The sequence below is a fragment of the Trachymyrmex septentrionalis genome, unplaced genomic scaffold, assembly GCF_001594115.1.
Source record: "Trachymyrmex septentrionalis isolate Tsep2-gDNA-1 unplaced genomic scaffold, Tsep1.0 scaffold63, whole genome shotgun sequence".
NCBI lineage: Eukaryota > Metazoa > Arthropoda > Insecta > Hymenoptera > Formicidae > Trachymyrmex > Trachymyrmex septentrionalis.
This window is the reverse complement of record NW_017305811.1, coordinates 353225-360058: the sequence shown is the minus strand read 5'-3', so window position 1 is coordinate 360058 and position 6834 is coordinate 353225. Positions and strand designations below refer to the sequence as shown.

The window sequence follows — 6834 nt, the reverse complement described above, 5'->3', positions numbered from 1 at the left end:
TTGATTTTCTAAATCCATCTTTTTATATAACCTATATGTATATATATACAATATGTGCAAAGTTTCATTAAAATTAGAACTTAATATAAGCGAGGTTTCCTTATCAATGGCAAAGTGGCAGTCTCGCAGGGACTCGGAGATAAGGCCTTAGTTCGAATCCCGGCAGGAGCGAGCTGATTTTCTCGTGCTATCAGTTACGCTTTACTCGAATCACATTTCAAAACGTGCAATGTAAGTGCGTCCTAAACGAGTATTTTACAATCGTAACTAAAGATGTTTTTACACCTCAAATACACGGCACGTATTTACCACTTAAAAATACTCATAATATAGACATTATTACCACTGAAAAAAAAGTTGTGACAACTATTTTTTTTTTGCATCATTGACAATTGTAGTGTCTGTAACTATTTTATAGAGTAGTAGCTACTCTAATCTATAGTATTCAACACTGTAAAAATATAGTTACAGCAACAATATTTGTATATTAATTGATAGTGAAATAGCATCTCAACTATATTAAATAGTTTTAGATCTCTTTTATAAAACATAAAAATTATATTTTTCTAGTTTAGACACTTTTTTTAAATAGAGCCATTAAATAGTAATTAATTAATCATTATAAGGTAATTTTAAAAAATACATTCAAAATCTTTTTACTAAGGCTACAGGTTTACTAGGTTTATTTGACTACGAATGCTTCGAAGCATTTTTTGGCTGGTCAATCAGTAAAATTCTTTTTTCCGATTGATCAAAAGTTTCGAAGCATTTGTCAAGTGGATCACACCGTACGTTGCTCAATCACGAGCAGTACGCGGCATTGTTACCAGAGGAACGTAGCGGAGTTCAATTTCTCCTAAGAAAACCACTCGGCATAGAATAAAAGGCTCAGCATTGGGTTTGAATTTCGAAGACAAAAGTAAATGATAGATTCGCCTCGACAGTATAGTTTTTAGTTTTGCAAAAATTTAGTAATCTTAAAATTCTTAGAAGCTATCTATACATATAAAAACTTGTAACTATGTATTATAGAGAGGGATCCGATAACGCACGTCGCTAATTGGCCAATTTAAAATAAAATATTCTCATTGATAAAGCAGTGAAAAATTACTGGGTATATCGGTCGATGTGTGCTATCGGGATGTGTGCTAACGGGACCCTCACGTATTATAAATGTAACTATGTATTGTAAAAACCTATGGATAATAATAACTAACTAATATTTTCGCATAAACAATCAGCGTTGACTTAATGCTCCTTTTTATTCCTAGATTGATTTAATCACAAAGTCTTTTTGTTAAATATATCGTGTATTATAAAGTTTTAATAAGAACAATGAATAAATTAAATGAGCTAAGAAAATATAGTAATGTTAATCATTTATAGTTGGTTAATATTACTATATGATTAATATTACTATATTTTCTTAGTTTATATAACTTATTTATTGTTCTTATTAGAACTTTATGATATACAGGGTATTCCGCAATTTTTGACAAAATGCTTTTGTGTAGATAGAGCGGACTAAACTGAGTCAAAAAGTTCTCTACCATTTTGCAATTTTTGCAATTAACGAGATATTAATTTATGAAAATAGCCGAATTCGCCCGGCCTCGGATATACTTGGATATACTCCGATGTGTCATCCGTTTTAACCACTCATTTTTACGGAAAAGTTTCTATTTGCGACCTGAAAACGGAGTCGTTCTCATTTGGTGGAATGCACGTTTTCATCACTCAAACTAACCGTTGTGTGAACTAAAAATGAGCTAAAAACGGTGAACAATTTTTATAAAAAAGTAATTTCAATTTATTTAATTAAAGGGTTTTTTGTTTTAAAAAATAACTCGATACCGTTACATGTTATTGACTCTAAAAAGTAACGAGTATAGTTACAAGCTGGTTTCTTCCAGTTAGGAAACATTACGTTACATTGTGTTAGATTATGTAAAGTACTTGTTGGAACCACTGAACTATATCTATACTAAAATGATTACTTTTATTTACCGTAAGAGGATAACGAGCTTGCGACAGGTAGATTTTGGGGTATTGGTGTCTCGCTCATATATCTATACGCATGCGGACATCTCCAAAAATACAGACAGGCCTAAAAGTTTATGTCAGTTGACCAGAGTATACGAAGACATACGTGTTTCTATGTTACAGTTAAAAATTTCAAACTTGACTCCAGTATAGATATAGTTCAGTGGTTGGAACGCAATTTGGTTTTCTAATGTAACATCAGATAGCATTACAGCCTTTTATTCTTATTTTTACGAGTATTTAGTATTTTTATAATAGACTTATGATTTTAATTTAGAATTAAATTATAAATCTTTCGAGATTGATAATTTTTTTATGATTTTATTACAAATAATTTTTATGATTTATTACAATAATAAATAATTATTGAAAATAATTATTTGGTAACACCAACATATTTTACATGCTCGTATTTAACTTTTTACAGTGTTTTTCAGTAACAGAATATAGTCATACACTGTGTGACACAGTATTATATTTACAATGTCAACTTGTAGCTGAAACGCAATTTATCTTTTCAGTTTTATCGCTTAAATGTAGCGCAGTTACTTTACAAAATTGGTTATTAGGATTTCCAGTACATATGCACGGTGAATTGTGATGAATTTGGTCAACGGTTTGTAATTTAATTAAAAGGAGTTAAAGTGCATCAAAGGATTTGCCAAGTTTGCGAATGTTAATTTTAGCAAATTTCTATATTTATTTAATAATACTATAAAAACCACGTGATACAAGAATGATCAATTACGTTATTAAATTAATTATTATTGCACACGATACACTTATCTTTGCAATAAATAATAAAATAATAAAGTATTTACTAAATACCTTTCATAATTCAGAATACAATGTTCATGATTATTTAAAAGAGTATTTTTGTCACCTTGTTTATCTCGTATAGTAAGATACACCTATAATCGCTCAGTCAGGGCGGATATATGTTTGCTTCAATCTGGGTATTGCTGAATATTTTTAAAAATGTGACCGACTTTAAATGCGCATTGTATTATCAATGAATCTCAAGTTGGGACAATGATAAATTTTCATCAGGATCACGTAAACTATAAATTACCAAAGTTTTAGCCATCCGAGACCCATTTTCCATAAGGAACGTGCGGGATCCTTTAAGGCTGTTCTTTTAAAAACTTTAATTAAATATCTATCTTTGTTTATACTTCCTTTATTTTTTAAATTAAATATATTGATAATTAAATAATGTATTAATATCCTTATTCCAGCAAAGTACATTTATGACATATATCTACATGAATAATAATTTATTAATTTAAAAGATGTAAAACATTCGTACGAGCGTGCGCTTGAAAAATGTTAATAGGTCTGTTCGACTTGCTTACGCTTTTTACACTCAGCATCTTTGCTTTCTCTTTTTTTAGCGCCAAATATATATCTATTTCATTTTAAGTGTAAAAAGTGTAAGCAAATCGAACAGACCAAATTTAAAAAATATTTTTTAATGTTACTTATATGTAAATATTAAATAATCCTTTTTTTTTCTAGGTGGAAGTATGGTATCACGCTGCCCGATTGTTAGCTCTTACAATTAGTTTACTTCGATTATTCATATACTACACCGCGCGAAAAATTCTTGTTAATGAAACTAAGTATCTCACGAAAACATTCTTGACGTAATCCATTTTATTAATGTAATTCATTTTATTAATTGTGAACGAAATATGTAGTAAAATGATGGAAGCAGAGAAAAGAAATGAAAAAAAGAAAAAGAGTTTATCACGCGATCTTATTCTTCTTTAACAAAAATAATAACAAAACAAAGTGGTGATTAATAAATTCCAAATGATTTTATGTGTACATCAGATATATTCATATTTTGGTTTGTGTTTTATTTGAAAACGGCAAAAGAAATTTCCACTATATGATGTACTCGGTATCAGTACACAAATAATACGAAAATGTCCCTTTTTGAGATTTCGTTACTGCTCTCGAAGGGACAATCACGGTGTAAATTTCGGAATGAACGAAGTTGTACATGTTGTTGTGATCCTTATGTTCATGTCTGAAGGACGCAACACTTTGCACTCTCCCAGGCGACTAGTGTGTTGCCTCCTGACTGACCCTTGCTGCTTCTGATAGAGCCAGCGAGTGTTTGAATATATGTACCATATTCGTATTAATAATAATGATAATTGTGACAGGTACGTAATAAAAATTAGATAAAAATGAAAACAAATATTTATATGTACATACACACACACACACACACACACACACACACACACACACACAAATATATATATATATACATATATCCAAGGTGTTTGAAAAATAATGACAAATCTTTCACATAGGGACAGAATAGACTAAACTGAGAAAAAAATCCTCTACCATTTTGAAATTTTCACAATAGTTAACAAGATATTAATTGCTAAAGATTACCGAAAATTGGTTTTCAATCATTTTTTACTCAAATACTATCAACTTTACAGAAAAAACTACAAGAGACAAAAATTGTTATTTTCTCTTCATAGAGATCTAAGAATTCTTTTTAGAATTTTTTCCAAATTTTTTAGTACCGTATTTTCTCAAGTTGTTAAAAATGAAAAAATGTATTAATAAGTTTCTAAAAAATTCTAAAAAAAATTTATCGAGTTCTATGAGAAGAAAATATACAATTTTTGTCTCTTGTAGTTTTTCTTTAAAGTTGATAGTATTTGAGTAAAAAATTATTGAAGACCATTTTTTCGGCAATTTTTAGCAATTAATATCTTGTTACTATTGCGAAAATTACAAGAAGGACTTTTCTTCTCAATGTAGCCCATTCTACCCCTATGCGAAAGATTTATCATTATTTTCCAAACACCCTATATATATGTATGTACAAGTATACAATACGATATATTATACATATACATAAAAAAAGAATATAGTTAATATGAAAAACAAAATAAGTCAAACACACGCGCGCGCGAGCACACACACACACACACACACACATACACATACACACACGCGACACGCATAATCACAGAGGCGTACACCAAACTGCGATAAATGAAAATACATATGTAAAACGTATATAGACCATGTGCTGCTAATATAGAGACTCCTATGACTGAGTGCTCGCGGCGAGTTGATAGTGAACAAATCTTTTTTTCATGAGCATGTAGCGGCGGCAAGAGACGGCGTACACAAGCACAATAGTTAAAACAAGTGATAAGATTCAATTCGCGCGGACGACGGACGGGGAAAGATGTGTGTGCGTGTGCGTGTGCGTGTGCGTGTGTGTGCGTGCGCGCGTGAGAAAAATATATATATGTGTTTTGTAACAGAAAAAAAGAGAGAATGAGGCGAAAGGAATAATAGGAGTGAGGGTATGAGAGAAGTATGCAATAAAAAGAAAAAAAGAAACAGATTTGATTGTACCAAAAACATCCGCTGCGTATAAATATTAATCATTTGATAGCGATATGTGAGCGGGCAGGATATAAGGATCTACTTTCGGAGCTGTGCTCCCATGCTGGCAACCGTAAGGGTCATTTTTAAATTTCTTACCATTGCATAATAATTAATGATACGAATAATGATAATGTGGTAACAATAAAGGAGAAAGACAAGTTAAATGACAATGATAAACAAATAATAACACTGTTTAACAAAAAAACTTTTATTTCGAATATCGAAACAAGACTAGTTATTTTTCATAGTTTTTTGTATGTTGAATATGAAATGCGTTTTTCAAATTGCTCCATTACGCCATAATTTGAAGAAATTTACAATTCAATTTTACTTTTACGTTGTTTATCATATAATAATAATAATATATACTGGAGAAGTTTCAATCAAAATTAAGTATGTTAGAACCTGAGTTTTCAGCCCTCAAAAGGATTTAGAGTCAGTTAGGATATCCAGAGTTAAATACGGGATAGATTATGGACAAGCTGTGAATTCATTCATGATTTAACAAATATAATATTTTCAATGCTATGTTTATTCCCAGATGGCCCAAATCACAGCTAAACAGGCTGTGATTTTCATAATTTAGATATTGTACCGGTATTGTGCAATTCAATGTTGTCAGATTTTAATTATTATTTCAAATTATACCACACTGCTAGCGTTAAAACAAAACTGCTATAACTTTGCAAATGCACGGTGCTGTTATGCGTGTTGAGTTTCGTGCAGAAATATTCATGCTGTCCAAAGCAGTGCACAACATCGCCACTAAAGGGACACAACAAAGTTTAGTTACGTATTTAAAAAACCACATCGAATAGGATAAAAGGTGCAGTATGATGAGAAATTCTCAGAAAAATTCTCTGAAAAATTTCTATTCTTTTTTTTTATAAAATGGCTGCATTCTTCTAGATCATCCAATTAGACTTTTAGATGTTGCGAGTCAACATCTAAAAGTTTATATACATGATGTATACACACCGCTATTGGTGGAGAAATGAAATAGCCTATATTCTTTTCTCGCTTGGAAAAATTTGACAAAATCCTTATCGCCAGTCTCTGATTAAAGTGTCTCTAGTTTGAACTTATATTATAATATATTAACGGTCGTATTCCTCCAAATGAAATTGAGAAGAGGTGTTCACCTGAGTGCAATCATTGAGGAACTATTAGGATAAATCTGATTTAAAATAGCGTTATTTTTCAGTATGTTTTTTTTTAATTCACTGAAAATGACTGGAAGTTAGTCGAAACGTTTGAAAATGTAAATATCGTCATATGTATTGATTGTTTGAATATATAATTTATCGTTTTATGATAGTGCACCTATATATAATCGCGCAATTATTTACTCTCACT

The 6834-nt window shown here is 30.6% G+C and overlaps 1 protein-coding gene across 1 annotated transcript in view; it reads left to right on the top strand.

Annotated features, from left to right (window-relative positions):
* The window catches only part of LOC108753004 (serine/threonine-protein phosphatase 2A 56 kDa regulatory subunit epsilon isoform), a 32542-nt gene extending 28298 nt beyond the window's left edge, over positions 1-4244 (top strand). Inside the window, exon 9 of the mRNA XM_018494284.1 lies at positions 3562-4244. The gene's annotated coding sequence lies outside the window, so the exon portion shown is untranslated. The remainder of the gene's footprint in view (positions 1-3561) is intronic.
* The last annotated feature ends 2590 nt before the right edge of the window (positions 4245-6834 follow it).